The sequence below is a fragment of the Armigeres subalbatus genome, chromosome 3 (genome assembly GCF_024139115.2).
Source record: "Armigeres subalbatus isolate Guangzhou_Male chromosome 3, GZ_Asu_2, whole genome shotgun sequence".
In the NCBI taxonomy this organism is placed as follows: Eukaryota; Metazoa; Arthropoda; class Insecta; order Diptera; family Culicidae; genus Armigeres; species Armigeres subalbatus.
The window spans coordinates 214,402,787-214,420,412 of NC_085141.1; the positions used below are offsets into that span (position 1 = coordinate 214,402,787).

Here is a 17,626-nt window from a genome sequence, read left to right on the forward strand (position 1 = left end):
ATATTTATGAATGTTTTCATTGATAAAAAATTCAGGAGAAAAGTTATGAACAAACAAATGCGGCGAGATCGGCAAATCAAACCTAGGGCTGAGGCAGGTTGGCCAAGTTTTTTCATATAAGTAAAACACGTTGAATGTATCAGTGAAAAATATTTACAATTGGGAAAAAGTTAGAATATATGATTTTGTAATATGTAGGCACGTAAAAAAATCTCAAATCCATTACTGTTCAGTCTTAACTTTACAAAAATTTTAGTGAACTTTTTACAGCCTTCGCTACTTTCTTCTCCTCCGCTAGCATTCGCTTTGTTTGACATAGTTTTCTCTTCAATCAAAGATAGGTTTATTGCGGGATTAGCTAAAATTTGTGTCGATTGGCGTTTACTAAATTTACATCTCGGCCAACCAGCACACACAAAACCTAACCTACCTCAATGGATGTTTTCCAAAACAATCACAATTTACAAACCCAAAAATACGGTTACCCTGGAAATTGTTACAGCATTTTGTAGGTTTTTGAATACCCTTTTCATCGTACCATGTTTTTGGTAATCGAATGTAAATTGATTCGTATTACAAATACTACTTTACAAAAACACCTGAAATTACGTCGGTACATGGCCTAATACCCTACCAAAATTAGTATAGATGTCGCCACTGCGCCCAAAAGCCTTTCCACAAAAGCCACTCTGCCAACCAGCCCCAGTTGCCATTACAGAAGTTGAACCAGAAGAAACCAAATCTTAACCTGTCATGGTCATGGGTCATGGGTTCGATTCCCAGCCGCTCCACCAAACCGTCGTCAGTCGCTGGATGCGCACAGTAGATCACGACATAGTAGCGGTTAAGTAACACAGAGTGCCTACCAAATAAAGAAAGGAATAAAAAAAATTCTTAACCTGACATACTAACTCATGTCCTAACCTATCCTAACCAATGTCTTGTGTAGAGATGCAAAGTATTCCTCGGTCGCTTTCCGGTTATAAGATACGATAGAATTATCATGTTTCAATACTGAGTTCTACCAGAACAATCGCAATTGCATAGGAAGCCAATGGAGGGAGCATGGAAGTTGCTTTCTAATTTTAATGTGCACAATGCGAGAGATCGAATTTTCAATAGTCAATTATGGCCACAACCTTACGGTCGATCGGAGATCGGATGTAAACGTCGATGCCGTCACGAGCCCGCTGCAAGCCTAAAGAACATCTCTGCACTTGCCGCGAGTACAGGCGGATTTTGTTTTGTTTTGGAGTTATCGGTTATTTGGTTATCGAGGTATCGGCTTTTCAAGCTGGATATTTTTAGACCAACCGTTTAAGATCTGTCCCAACGTTTCGGCAAGTTTTTGTTGCCTTCATCAGAGGAAAAAAATATGAATGTTATCCTACGTCTAAGGTTTTTGCTAAGGATATTGTCTCTTCAAATGTTGGTAGATTGCAGACAATAGACATAAAATACCATTCATGATTTTTTCCCCTGATGAAGGCAACAAACACTTGCCGAAACGTTGGGACAGATTTAAAACGGTTGTTCTGAAAATATCCAGCCTGAAAAGCCGAATCCTCGCAAATAATTTAATATAAACAGTCGAACTCTCAATCTACTAAATATCAAAAATTTGGGGCTAGGTTCTTTGGCAAAGGTTTGCCTTAGTTAACGAATTGCCAATGTGATAGGTTTGAAATGATTTTAAGTTCATATTGTACACAGAAACGAGCCTTTTCAATTTATTTTAAATTCTAACTATGTATTCTAGTCTGAATAAAAAAACATAGGAAATAGGGCTATCCAGCAACTTTATTCATGAAAATGTCGCTAAATATTTATATTACTCTGGCCTTGAAATCCGATCTGGGTTCGCCAAGAATTGGCCGGAAGGGAGTCCCAGTGCCGACAGTTTGCGGAGGCCCCGAAATGTACAAAAAAGGTTGGCTTTGGTACATAGGGTTTTGTGGGGGCCACGACCTCCCCGGACCCCCATATATCCGACCCTGACTGTATGAATTGCAAAGCCTGTTCCCTAACATTTTATTTAACGATGATCATACTGTTTCAAGGACAATTCAGGAATTTATTTTCTACAAAAAACTTCAATTATTTAATTAAAATAATAAATTTCAGTTATGAAGATCGGATCGTTTACTATATCATACATCAACCAGATTCAGTCATATCTTGTTCATTTTTATAGAAGCGTTACTAGCAATTATCATACGGTCGGGGTGCTGCCAAACCGCATCAAGTGGCTTTTGGCTCACTTGTGATATTTTTTTCGTACAACGGAAATCATGACATATCATGACATATCAAAGAAAATCTACATGTATTGTAAGATATCCTTACTTTTCAAGGTGAGTGATATCCGATACGACTTGCGATTAATTAAATCTGATGAACGAAAGCTTGGGCAGAAAAATGGATAATTTGTTATTGGCGCTTGGTGAGATTTGGCAGAGCCCCGACCATATGGACTATGGAGATTAAGTCCATTAATGTATCAGTAGGCTTACCGGATCATTCCAAAAAAAATGGCAACGCACTGCACTTGTGCGACGGGACAGATATACTTTTCAGGGATTTTAAAATAATTAGGCTGTTAGAATTGGATTACTAGCATCCCAACGCCGTAGCGTGTGGTTGGCCAGATTGCCCCCGCCAAGGCACAGTGGCGGGCCCTCATACACCCTTTGCCCTGCCGGACAAAACCTGAGATTGGGTTCAAAAACTTCAAAGAACTAGCTTATTCAATATACATGTTAAATTAAAAAATATGAGCTTCACGAAAATCACGAAAAAAATTCTGAGGTCCGGCTTTCCACTACTGTGCAAGGGTGCAGGCCTTAGGGGAGCGCCGAAATACAAAATTGCACTATGGGAAATTATGAAAAATCTAATCTTCCTTAGTCCTGCGGTAAGACGCGCGGCTACAAAGACCATGCTGAGGGTGGCTGGGTTCGATTCCCGGTGCCGGTCTAGACGGTCGGATTGGAAATTATCTCGACTTCCCTGGTCATAAAAGTATCATCGTGTTAGCCTCATGATATACGAATGCAAAAATGGTAACTTGGCTTAGAAGCCTCGCAGTAAAACACTGTGGAAGTGCTTAAAGAACACTAAGCTGCGAGGCGGCTCTGTCCCAATGTGGGGATGTAATGCCAATAAGAAGAATAAGAAGAAGAAGAATCAAGGTTTTTAACGCGGTTGGCTACCACTTGAATTTACTTTGATTTTTTGTGAATTTTTTGATGGGGTTAACTCATTTTATTTATAAATCCTAAACCGGCAAAAATCAAACAGTGTGATGTATTTTCACAAATTTACCGGTTCAAAGTGTTTCAGGTTTAATCTTTTACGAGAACAATTCCCTCGTGACTATATCCGTAATCAAACGTTTGAATAATGTTCGAAAGGTCCTTTTCCGTCAATAACTGATACAGGTATCAGAACGTCGGCCCAGATAGGCCCAGATATTCACTGACTTTTTTTTTATCATTTACCTGATGGAAAAGGAAGTGAAAAATTTTAAGGAACAGGAAAGTGAATAAAAAGAAGAATAGAAAAAGTTTCTGGGGAAGAAACCCAAGATGAAGACTTCAATACGCCAAAGTCGATACACAGAGTAGACTGTAAAAACGCGTATAATTTGTGCTCATGACTAAGAAATCTAAGCCAATTTCAAATAATAGATACTATGAAGTAGTGATAGAGAGTTTGTTTGTATTTGAGATTTAAAGGTTTTTGAGGATTGAGATTTAAGGTTTAAACACGTTAACGCATTTGATCCAGTGACATTTTCGATTCCTTTAAACCAGACACTTGCATGATGGTGAAAAACAATATTCGATGATATTTTGATTTTCTTTTTTTTTCTCTTGTGTCTATATAATCTGGTAAAGCTTTAAACGAGCCACTTATCTAAAGGCATGCTGAATACGAGAATCTGCTTCGAGGTATTTCAGAAATGTTGGCAACTGATTTACTGCGAAGATGAAATTTATTGACCTAACCACGTCAACCAATGCCTCCCAACCACCGATGGCCCCACTCCAGGAATTTATATATCTTGATCGGAATAGGTCCGGAGTTGGTTTTTTTTTGGTACGACTTGGTCCTATTACTAGATTTTCAGTAATGGTCTGGCCATTTTTAATAATCCTTACTTCCTACTTATTGGAACATATGCATGCATGTTTTTTTTTTAAGTTGCCTGAATCATCGGCATTGCATATGGAACAATACGATGATCGGTTCCAACTACAACGATTTTGAAGAAATGAGCGTAAACGGTGAGCTGTTTGTTGAGTTCCGTGAGAATAACGACATGATGATTGTAGAATCGCTTTTTCCCCATCGGCTAGTCTCGGTCTCTTGTGATGGACTAAAAATCAAATCAACCACATCTGTATCAGTCAAAAATGGAGACGAAACCTTCTTGATGTCCGGAATAAATTCAGCACTGACATCCCGTTTGACCACCACCTTTTAGTTGGAGAGATTTAATTATGTATTGTACAAATTTAGCGGCTCGAACGTCGAATCACTGTCACGCCAAGTAGAAGATCCAGCATTGAAAAAATCGTATGTGACAGCGTAGAACTAACGGATATTAATGATGTCTTTATCGAAACCAGCGACATCAACCTCGATGAGCTGCGCACTCAGCAAAAAGAGTAAATTACTGGTGCAAAATTAAAGAGTGTAAAAAAAGGCCTTCTACTGAAGCGGGGTAGTCTGTAACGTTCACTCATAAATATATGAGAAAAACGGCAACGCAGTCTCATCTAATTAAAACGAGCTTTACTATGCATCCGACGTTTCGACACGGGTATAGTGTCTTCTTCGGATTACTACTTTCCTGAAAAAGACACTATACCCGTTTCGAAACGTCGGACGAAACGCAGCCGTTTTTCTCATATTTATGAAATAGAGACCGCAATAAAACGGACAAGACCAATGCAGTAAAATACGAAACCTGTCAACAAAATTTGTCTCTAGAAAAGAAAATTGAACGTTGCTGCTGCAGTCAGGACAAAATTTATGTAATAAGAGTGGGCAGACTATCTTCTCGATAAAGGGAGAAAACCGCAACAACTGGGGATAACAAAAACTTCATTTAAGATGTCTTATGAGGCCTGAGTAGAGCTAGCATGAATCCGAAAATACCAATACCAAAGACACGACAGGTCAGTAATTCATCAACCCAATTGATCATCTGAAATTTGGGATCGAGCACTTCGTGCACCTTCTTCAAGTTTCGACGCCCGACCAACCATCAACATCTTGGCGTGAACTGTCAACTCAACTCCAAAGTCAACAAAAGCATGAAACAACAAGGTCCCTGGGAGGGGTCGACAACATATTAGCATAGACGCTCAAAGCTGACCTTATGATATTTGCGTAAATGTATTATTTAATTATTTAATTATTATTATTAAATTATTTTATTACAAAAAAAATTGCAGGATATCCTCAGCTATGGGGTTGAGCGATGTCCGATGCGATTTATAATTAACTGAATCTGAGACACACAACTTGGGCAAATTTTTCAAAGGTGCTTGGTGCGATTCGGCAGAACCCCGGTCATATGTTCAAAGTTATCCTAAATCGGTTACAGGAGCAACGACTCTCCGGCGACAGCAGACTATATGGTCCCGTTCCATACCATTCTGGAGAAGGTCACCATTCTAAGACTCTAAGATTTTAAGACTCCCTCTATTAGATATTCTACGACTACGGAAATGCTTTCGATGGCATGAAACTCGTCGATCGACTCCCAACTGAATCTCTAAAGCTAAGCTCCTTCGACGTTGCCGTCGAAAACTGATATCAACAGATATTCTATCATTTCGAAGGAGTTGACATCCGTCAGCAAAAGCTGGATTTGAAATTCGGCTGGATGCCGCAACAAATCCAGATCCAAGGTTCCCAGACGACGAAACCTCAGCCAAGAAATGAAAGAAGTCGATAGGAATTTTGGCCAGGTCAAGACTAAAGCGCGCAGTCGCCCTAAAGAGGTATGGCATTTTTTTCTTCTTCCGTGGGTTTTTTTTATCGTTTTATTGCTTTTTTCATTTAGAACTTCCCCAAAGAAGCTTTATTTTTTGTTTTTTTTCAGACATTTCTCAAACCTGACAAAAGATTTTCTAGACCAAAATACTGTTATGTAGACCGTGGAGAAACTACTTTCGCTAAATCTCAAAGGGTTTATTCAACTTTGTCATTTTTAGTAATTTTCAAAAAATCAGTATTTCTAAAACACCCACTGCACGAAAGTAAAGGCTTTCCTCTTTTACGTTTTAAATATTCTATCGGGCGGTTGAATAGGCTACACCCAACCGGTACTTGTTAGATTTTCCAACAATTCTGTATAAGCATTTACCAAAACCTGTAAGAACTGGGCATATGCGAAATTGTTAGTTTTTTATACAAAAAATGTTAGAAAAGCTTACAAAATTGTTAGAATATTATACAATATTTGTATAAGAATCTAGCAATTTCGCATATTCCCAGTTCATATACAGGTTTTGGTAGATTCTTATACAGAATTGTTGGAAAATCTAACAACCGCCGGTTGGGTGTATCATTTTAGATTTCTATGGAGGTTGCACCAAAAATAATGATAAAAATAAAAATTGTTCTAGATTCCCTCATACAACATTTTAGTTTACCCATGATATAAAAGAGGAGATCACATGCTTTCGCGTGGTAAGTGTTTCAGAGGCACTGATTTTTTGAAAAATAATATTTCACCATAGAGACACCGTGATTAGATTAGATATTATTGTATTTGATCATACAATGGTTTTGAAGCTTGGACACATTCTTTATTATGAATGTCTTAATTATGAATGTTTTCTTATGAAACTGTCTTTCTCACATGCATCAGCCTTGGGGTTTTACTCCGAAGCCTATGGATTTGAGCATTCAAAACAAATTTTTTTTTTAATAATTCAAATATGCTGGAATTGTAGTCAGTAGTAGTGAGTAAGAATGATTGTTGATTATTGTACTACTTGGTAGAAGCATTCGAGTAATCCGAAATACTACGGTGAAATATGTTGCTACATAGAAGCAGTGTTGGGAGGAGTTCACATTCTCAAACCTCAAGCGCGAGGCACATCCTACCAAGCTAATGGCCCAGAGAATCGTACCTAGTTCGACTCGCGATTTCCATCATTGCATGATTTTACGTGTTTTTCTTTGTTGGACGCACTGATTTTTTTCTTGTCTTACCTTCTAAGACCCAACCCTTCGTTTTCTCACAAAATCACTGATTTTGCTTTCTAAAATTGATTTAAACACGCTTTGAACAAGGAACAATTTTAATTCGCGATTTATTAAATTTTTATTTATGTTTTATTATAATGAATCTCATAATGTAAACGGAACGGTTTGTACAAGATGTCCCGGTTCTATATATGGCTTAAATGTGAAATCAACCGTTCAGCACGCCCGCGGTTTTGATCGGTCATGCAGGTTCGCTCGTGTTGTGTACCGCAAGCGATGTTTTTTCGTTAGTGTTATACAAAATACAACCACACCACAATGGTCGGATTCGTCAAATTTCACGACATAAATCGATAACTCGAAAATCATCAGTGCTAGAGTTTTGACGACTTCAGAAGAAATGATCTTCAAGAAGAGATCTATTTTTGGTGTAAGTTGTCATTAGGGTGGCCCTTCGGTGAATTTTTTTTTGAAATTTATTTTTTTACCCTTCTGAGTTAGGAGTTCGTATAATTCTACAAAGTTGTAGAGAATTTAATTCTAAGCATTTTTGCTTAATAAACATTTATTTTATCTCATACTAGTCGACCCGGCAGACGTTGTCCTGCATAGTAGGCGAAAATGCGCGTTGCGAACCATGGGAGGTTTGCATACAAATCTAAATTCTAGTTTTTCACGATTTACTCTACCTTATTCGTGATTTTCGCATGAGGAAATATCATATAAACCCGTCGGAAACGATAACCAACATTCCTGCTGAAGGAATGAAGAAAATCCATCCAGCCGTTTTCGAGTTATGCGGATACGAACACAGACCATTTCATTTTTATTATATAGACTAGTCGACCCGGCAGACGTTGTCCTGCATAGTAGGCGAAAATGTGCGTTGTAAACTGTTCTGCACAATTTCCATACGAATCTAACTTTTAGTTTTGCTCGATTTACTCATCTTAATTCGTTATTTTTGCATGATCAAATATCATATAAACCCGTCGGAAACTATAATGAACCTTTCGGTTAAAGTAATGAAGAAAATCCATCCAGCCGTTTTTGAGTTATGCGGATACGAACACAAACCATTTCATTTTTATTATATAGATAGGTGATGTTTTATGACAAAATTGCTAAATTTAGATAGGGTGGTCCCGAAAAAAATAGTTTTTAGCTTCCACTTTCATCAATACAGAATATTTTCAAAAACTGTCTTCGCATCGCTTCACGGTCTTTGGATGGCGCATCTTTTGGTTACATAAGATGTATGATAGCTTCATTTTCAAGCATATTATAAGCGTTTTTTCATGACAAAGTGTTATTTTTCTGAGCATTCTACTGTAGCTAGTAGCAAATATTAGCAAACATTTCAATCGTAATCTGAAAGTATACATGCAGGCCCATCAAATCCATGGTATTTCATTTGTCCATCTTTGTCCACTTTTGTTTGACGATAGTATTATTTTTGTACGAAAAATTAGGGTGAAACACATATATCATCTTTTGGATTTTCTCAATATTTGGTGGAATAAAAGACAAGAACACCGTCTTCGACCAGAGGTCGTACAGACTGAACACTTAACACCTTGACAACTGGCAGGACTATTATACCCAGTGGAGAATTTTTCGATCACGAAATGTTTCCTTCTAACCGAGGCGGGATTCGAGCCCACGCTCCATAGTCCATGCCTCTAGACGATTGACGGCGCTAACCGCACGACCACAAAGCCCACAAAGAATCGTTCTTTATCTAAAATATTTAAATCAATTCGTGTGAAAAAGGAGTTGAAAAAACCATTTTGACATTTTAACGATTTTCAAGGTGTTCTCATGAAATAAATGCTAAAGAGCGCTACTTTTGTGGCGAAATACAAAATCATAAAATTCAAGTTGGTTTTTCATGGTTAATTCGCACCATAATTTCATTTTCACAGTTTCTATGCCAATGACTACATGTGATTCCATGAACATTGATAATTGGTCCAGTAGTTCAAAAATTATGCTTAAATTTTTTTTTTCAAAAATGTTGATTTTTTCGACCACCCTGGATCGAAATCGGACAAAATTAAAAAGTGAGTTTATCTATTTTAGAAAAAAGAATGATTCTACCAAATATTGCGAAAATCAGAGATATGGTATATGTGTTTCCCATGGAATAGCTGATTTTTCATACAAAAACTAATATGATTATCAAATAAAAGTGGACAAACATGGACAAATGAAATACCATGGATTTGATGGGCCTGCATGTATACTTTCAGATTACGATTGAAATGTTTGCTAATATTTGCTACTAGCTACAGTAGAATGCTCAGAAAAATATCACTTTTTCATGAAAAAACGCTTATAATATGCTTGAAAATGAAGCTATCAACCATCTTATGTAACCAAAAGATGCGCCATCCAAAGACCGTGAAGCGATGGGAAGACAGTTTTTGAAAATATTCTGTATTGATGAAAGTGGAAGCTAAAAACTATTTTTTTCGGGACCACCCTATCTAAATTTAGCAATTTTGTCATAAAACATCACATATATGAGATAAAATAAATGTTTATTAAGCAAAAATGCTTAGAATTAAATTCTCTACAACTTTGTGGAATTATATGAACTCCTAACTCAAAAGAGTAAAAAAATACGTTTCCAAAAAATTTTCACCGGAGGGCCACCCTAATGACAACTTACACCAAAAATAGATCTCTTCTTGTAGATCATTTCTTCCGAAGACGTCAAAACTCTAGCACTGATGGTTTTCGAGTTATCGATTTATGTCGTGAAATTTGACGAATCCGACCATTGTGCACACGCGTGCTCTAGTGTTAAGGCTTAATTCTCAAAGGTATTTTTATCAACGCTGCACAGCAGGCCCGGCCGTTTTTATATTTAAACTACATTTATAATGTGCTTTAAACATACATTTTGACAAGAAAAATTATAGATGTAGTCGAGTCTGTTATTTTCCATGATTCTGTCACAAACTGGCTGTTTATGTGCAAACTAGACTAGACTAGAAATAATATCTTGATAATTCCCGTTCAATGTTAATATATTGGAATTCTCGAAGTTTTTGGAACTTTTTTTATTTCCCGTTCAAAAAGTTAGAGAAATATTTGAGAGTATATCATTCACCGTTATAGTCTTCTATATTATATTAGTTACAAATATTTTACTCCTTGCAGTAATAAGGACCAAAAAACAAAGCAAAAAAAAAGAAATTAAAAAAAAAATTATCAGCAAATTAATAATAGCAATCCCATGCCATTTTGTTTCGACATTTTCCATCACTGCCCCAGACCCATTGTCAATTCCGACAATGGTATCAAATATTCAATACTTCAGGCGAACCTTCCCGATCTCATTTCTCTTCATCTTTTTCATTGACATTACATATACACCAAAACCCCTCCCACTGGGATATTACCACCTCGCAGTTTAGTGTTCATTAAGTACTTCCACAGTTATTAACTGCGAGGTTCCTTAGCCAAGTCACCATTTTTGCATTTGTATATTATGAGGCTAAAACGATGATACTTTTATGCCCAGGGAGGTCCAGAAAATTTACAACCCGTCAAATTTCCTAGACCGGGAAACGAACCCAGCTACCCTCAGCATGGTCTTGCTTTGTAGCCGCGCATCTTACCGCACGGCTAAGGAGGGCCCGACCTCGCTCAGGTTTTATTATCGATCTGTCAATCACTCTAGATTAATTTCAGATCGAGTTTGATGGCTTTCTTCAAAACTCATGAAACAGTTGTATGTATTTCGATAATTTTACAACTTTCCCCTTCATATTGATGGTATGTACAAACACAGCTGATCGCAAGACGAATCGATTAATGAGGAAACCTTGCAAATCGGTTCATCCGTTTGTGAATTATGTTGCCTAAAAAAACTAATTATTATATAAAGAAAAAGAAAGACAGATAGAGATAGAAGAAGATTATTGGCTAAATTCAAAAACTTTTCGAATTCTGTGTTTAATTGCAAACAAAAAATAAAAGTACCCCATCTAGAGGCGGCCTTGAGCAAACCCATATGTAAACATGAGATACGCTTCAATTGGATTTTGACAACGAGGCGTTTCAGCCCGAAAATCTCAAGGGCGATGCTTCCTCTGCAGGACCGCAAGCCAGTTTGCTCGCAAATGTGGCCTCGATTATTGCTATTTGAGTAGAATCATACCAGTAATAATAATGAAATTGATAACAAATTATATTTTAGTGCTTTTTAATTGAAATTCGCATGAAAAGATAGCTATCAAACCGTCATTCGATTAGTGATCCCCTTATTTTTTTGCCGACGCGTCTATTTTATTTGAACTTAGTTTGGTCCCGTTCCATCAACAGCCACATCGATCACCTGAGAGTATCTCCACTGAACACAATGAAATTGATGCATGTTCTGATGCAGTTCTTATTGAACCGATCCATACTGTCGAATTATTATAAAGCTTGATGTAGCCAATGTTAAAAACCTTGTACGAGTCTTCAATCCGTTCGATTCCATCCATTGTTGCGAACGATTCTCACTCAATCCTAATCGCCACGTTCACAACATGCACACTGCACTGATTCTGTTCTGCCTCAAACAGTAGTTTCCCTTTTCCGCGAGCCCTGGCAGATTTTCAACTCCATCTTTAATTAACTTTACTAGTTGGATGGAACCGGAACCCCGATGCACTCGCACACGCGGTAGCGGTTAATTAAAACTAGACGCCCGGTAAACACACCAAATTCGTGACCGTCTACCGATCGGTATCAGAGTTTCCCATCCGCGGGGATACAGAAGATTCACACTCGCACAAAATGTGTCACGACTCGCCAGTTAGGGCTGCAACCCCACTCAGGACCGAACTCCCAGCGCGGAATGTTTTGTTTTTCTTCCTGTGGGGGACACCAAAGTCCGCGCGCGTTGGCTCCACCGAAAACCGAAAATCCCAACCACCAAAGTTGGCGACGAGCGACGAGCGAAATTGACGACGCGCCGCACGAATTTCACACACAAAACTGCGATCTGGTCAACGCGCCGCCGTTGGTGTAAACGGTCCAAGTGAAAAAGATTTTCATGCAGTTTCATACGCGGGGAGCATCAGGCAGCTTATGTGTTAAAATGTGTTGCTTATGCTGTTGAGTTTTTTTGCCGTGTGTTATTGCTTGCGTTTGGTATTATTATTGATATTTTTGCGGCGTGCTTATGTCACGAGAGAAAGAGCGCAAAGGCGCGCGTGAATCCACACTCCGGCAGTCAACGCTTGCTATCTGCTGCCCGCCGTCGCGTCGAGAAATTTTAGCGACGGCTACTGAGACGACGGCAGAGGAACAAAACGCAGAAAAAAGATTCTCCTCGTACTCACGGCTTTTCACCGAGCAGGCATCGAACGACGATCACGACGGCGACGACTCTATGCGATGACTACTACGAATAGCGTGCGCGGGGGTAGCTCCGCTGCCGTGGCCATGGCGAGATGACAACGGCACGATAAGCATAGGCGCGAAGAGAGCGCGCATAGAAAAACTCTCCCAATACGACACGGTCGGTGTTGATGATCCGACACGCGGTGGCACTGGCAGCGGTGCTCCATCCATGCGATGGGTGAGTATGTTCAATTATAGCACTCCCGCAGCATCCAAGGGCACCCAACCAACACCCACCGCAGGAAACCCACTCCACCCCGGTGCGCGCCCAACACCAGCGTGCAGTGCAGTGTATGGGCGGCTGTCGCTTCAAAGTCAGACAAACATTGAGATGACAACGGCGCGATTACAGCAGCAGCAGCAGCTTGGTTTCCCGCAGTTCGGTTGAGCTGCCATACTCCTAGGCGAAACCCAAAGGCAGCATAAATCCCTGCTTCCACCCCGGTGTCGGTCACATCGCATGAAGTTATTATCTAGGAGTTTTTGCCTGGAAAACACACCAAAAGGTTCCTCATTTGCCCTCCGGTGGGGATCCGGCGAAGTGTTGCCAAATGAATTGAATTCATAATTTGCAGGGAATTCGTATTTGTTTCATTCATGTAGTGTTTTGTTTTGAAAAATGAAAAAAAAAACGATTTTTAGTCCATAGCAGCTGAATGCACCTGCTATTGCTTAGAAGCACTAGTCGGGTTCAAATTAATAATCTGGATTGCCTTTGTAAGCTTCCAGTCGCTGATGCTCGGAATGCTTCGGTGATCTGACGATTTTGCCTGCTATGATCTTTTTCGATAGAATTTCCGTCGATCAATGAAGGGATTGCGTTACCTGGATTATTGAAAACCTTTTTCAATCCCGTTGTACGAATACCAGCGATACGGCGATGGAAACGGAACGATTTGACAGTTGGCCTAAACATTTTCATCCAAATTCTGCCTCCTCCATCGTCCTCCCGCTGCCACATGCTATACAGGTTTATAAACTCTGTTTTTTTGCTATTTCTTACCGTAATCATCTTTATTCAAAAGCTCTACACTGCCGTAATCTGGAAAAGTGACGTAACAGCCATTTTACAACATGCATGTTTTTCATTTTTCTGTTAAAGAGCTCGATGAGTAGTACTCGTTAACACCATTTTTGGAAAATGGCGCATACGTCACTTTTTCAGATTACGGCAGTACAGTCTGTTAGTATTACAACATTTATCAATTGGAGATTATCTGCATTCTGTTGCATAAATTTGTATTTTCCTGACGATTGCAATATCCCTTGCAGTGCACTTCTCACTGATTGTGTTTTTATGTTTAAATGTTTTTATATCTTGTGATTTTAGGATTATGTCTTGTGAATGGTAAGCAGCTTTGTAATCACGGAGTATTTACAGCAGGCAGGATCTGTTCGTTTTAAGATGAAAAATGCGAAAATAGTCCAGCCATTCTGGCAGTTGATCAAGGGGGTTCAGCTGATTGATTTCCAACGGGATTTTCTTGGGATCTGAAATTCAGTAATCGTTTATCCAGGCAATTTGTTTTGTGCTACTCTCCTTGTTTACCTTTTTGTCACTAAGCCCCTCCATGCTGCCACCATTACTGATTACCTCACATTGTGGTTCGAGAGGTTTTTTGTCGACACTTACACGTATTGAAAGCATTGTAACTTCCTATAAAGCTTTTGTTTGTTGTTATAGTGGTACACAGCTTCTCCATCGATCCGCGGGTAGGAGTTTTTGACTGACGCATTTTATTCTGGAAAATCCTGTTTTGCTGTTCCGCATCCGTTTGGTTCACCCTCGTGACGTGTTGAAGTAATCTTATGCAGCATTCCCCTTCACTAGCTGTTCGCATTCACCGCCATACCAGTTATTTATTGACTTAGAGCTCATCGTATCTAGGGCTGTGCTAGCATATTTCTCCTACCAGCTTTAAAACAAGCTGCTCTTCTATTGAAAGTGCCATTTCCAGCTGCTTGGCTTCAAGGATACGAACCAGTCTGCCATCTCATAGCCATTCAATATTCAATATCTGACTGTACGACGCACCGACGAAAACTTCTGGCCAAACATTCTACACCTCGGTACAGAATCCTATTTTGATATTTCACAACACGTCCACGGTACACCAGAAAAAAAAACCCGGCAACACTGCATCCGGATAGGAAAGTGCTCCGTTCGTGCACGGTGAAGGATGACCGTCGTGGGAGGGGGGAAGTACCCAGAATGGCTTGCCTGATATGGGGGAAATTATATGTGACAGCAATCTCCGTGTCGATCGAGGCGCCTTTGGCAGCCGCCGAAACCTGTATGTATTTCTACGCGCGGCGAGGACTACCATCTCTGTGTGTGCTACAGTGAAGACAATATTTTTTTCCACTTATATGGAGGGGAAAGAGAGCGAGATTTTTTCACCTCGCTCATCGTGCTCGCTCTTCTCCCCTAAATTGCTTTTATTTTAAAAACACGCCTCTACCATTAAAACACCATCATTCCCGCTGTGTGTAGGCACCGTGATGTGTTGGTGATATCGCTTCCAACCTACACTGTTGCACACAAATTGCATAGTGTTAGAGGAGAGGCACAAACATCGCGCACGGTATTGACCAAAGCGAGACAACAAACGGCATCTTCGGGTGAGGAGAGCTCCAAAATGGAAAATGCAACTTGAGATATGCGTTTGCGATAGATGATTTCCAGTTGATGCTGAAACAACGGGTGCCAAACAAAAGGAATCCGTCGTCGCACGTTACAGGAACCTGGACTAGTGTCGCCGAGATGCTCATTGCCCAAGCTGCTACCCTCGCGGCCGGAAGCCGGGATTTGAGCGGGGTGTCATCGGCTCCTCTATTTGCTGCTGATTTTTATGATTCAGAAGACGGCGGCCATCGGTGCGTATGTGTAAGTTAGGAGGAGCAGCACACGCAAAAAAAAAGATCTAAGTGCCTCAAAGTGACGATTGGGGGTGGCAGTTTCATGGTGGCTTAACTCGGAAAATATTTTCAGTGGAAAAAATCCCAACACGAATGGATGTTAGTGATAGCATATGCCGGATGAATGTTGAAGATGCTTTGAGCTATTAAGTGCTGTATGAAAAATGTGACTACTTGTGACACAACTGTGTTATTTGTCCCAAGAGTATCACGATGTTCATTATGTTTGAACGAGATTAGAGTTGATTTATCTTTACTACACTTATCACTTCTATATAGCAGCATTGAGTGCTGTAACAGAAACAACATTACAGATGTGTTTTGAAATCATTAACCCTTGAAAGCGCAATGTTGTTTTAAAAACAACAAACCGAAAATAAGTTTAATGTTATTGGTTTTAATGTTTATTTACGTTAGCAATATTTTCGACGATAAAAAAACGCCTTGCGCCTTACGGCTTAAGATATAAATAAAATTCTTATCTAGCGATTATCACCAATTTAATAATGTTGTATAATTGCATTGAAATAGAATATAATGGAATGAATATGATTAAAATATTTAATATCAAATAGCTGAATGAACAGTAACTGTAGTAACAGTAACAAGAACTGTTCTTGTTAGAATTTTTCAGTTGAATTTTGTTGCAGCAATGTTAAATGCTAAGCTAACTGAAATACTGCACTTCAAGAATTTAGCAGATAATTTAATTCAACTGAATTTCATAATGTGTAGAATGGTGGACGCTTTGAATAAAACTTCGTCTAATAGTACATTTATCGAAGGCGAATATTTTCAACGTCCTAATACTGAATTCAGTTAGTGAGACTTTTCCCGATACACACGTCGACTCAGCACGAAGTGATGCATGCACTTTTTCCATCATCCCACTTGAAGTTGGTATTTCTGAATTCGAATTCAAATGTTCATACACACATATATTTGTACATTTTCCGTTGAGCATGGATTTTATATGTATCAAACTTTTATTTGATATTGGATCATATGACCAAAATTATGAAGCATCATCACGTTAAAAATTGCGCAAAATACAATTTATAAAGTTAAAAATATATTTTAAGTATCATTTTCCAAAGATGTATGGATTATTTGTTATACGTTCATAGGAAACTGAAGCCATCCAGAAACCACGTGGTTATGTTTTTCAAGATTTTCAACCCTCCTCCATCCATGTGGTTTATCGTAGTCATTTGGAGGAAGTCGTCCCCTCCATATGACCAAGTGTTTTTTTTCCTCAAAAAAATTATAATGCTGAAAACATATGATTAACACTACCGATCTACAAAACTGTTGACAAAAACATGAATATAAAATCAAACTAAACGCATCTAGGGATCTATATTTTTTTTGAATTCGAAAATATTGTAATGTGTATCAGGTATTTGGATATCTAAAACTCGCATACCCCTTCGATGCTTCAGATGCGTAAAAAATGCGTACGAATATGTTTGAAGAATTTCGAGAAAAATTGGTGTTGGTTCAGACATTTCCCGAAATATTCCTAAGAGTATTTGAGATCTTCTGTAGCTCCTAAAATATTATATTATTTCTTAAGATATATTATTTCGAGAAGCTTCTAAACTTAGAAAAGAATGTTATCAGAGTCCATAAATTAATTTTAAAAAATCTGATGAAATTTACTAATTTACATACTGAGCTTCACATTTCGTCTAGGTTTTATTTATGATTTCTGCCTTTTTAGCATTTATTTAAAACATCCGAATTGGTCATCGGGATTATCATAAAAAACAGGCTTCTTAAGGAAATGCCTAAATTATTACATTGCTTGGATTAATTTTGAAATCCCAGTATCGCAGGGTTTCTTGTCGACACCTATGTTTTCTTCATATTTATGCAGCTTCCCATTCGAATAGAATAATTTGGCGTTAACTTAACAATGCCCTCGGAGTTGCAGAATATTTTAGAAGCAATTTATTTTGATTACTACAGAATCGATGCATAACTAGAAGTATGAGTCGGATCTAAAATTTTCGGTTACACACAAACAACGCTTCAGCCGGGAGCGACGTGACGATTTTTTTCCATCTACGAT

At 38.7% G+C, this 17,626-nt stretch overlaps 1 protein-coding gene across 1 annotated transcript in view; it reads right to left on the reverse strand.

The window, feature by feature from the left end:
* The window catches only part of LOC134219428 (optomotor-blind protein), a 428,474-nt gene extending 416,226 nt beyond the window's left edge, over window positions 1–12,248 (reverse strand). Inside the window, exon 1 of the mRNA XM_062698157.1 lies at window positions 11,694–12,248. The gene's annotated coding sequence lies outside the window, so the exon portion shown is untranslated. The remainder of the gene's footprint in view (window positions 1–11,693) is intronic.
* Window positions 12,249–17,626: the final 5,378 nt, after the last annotated feature.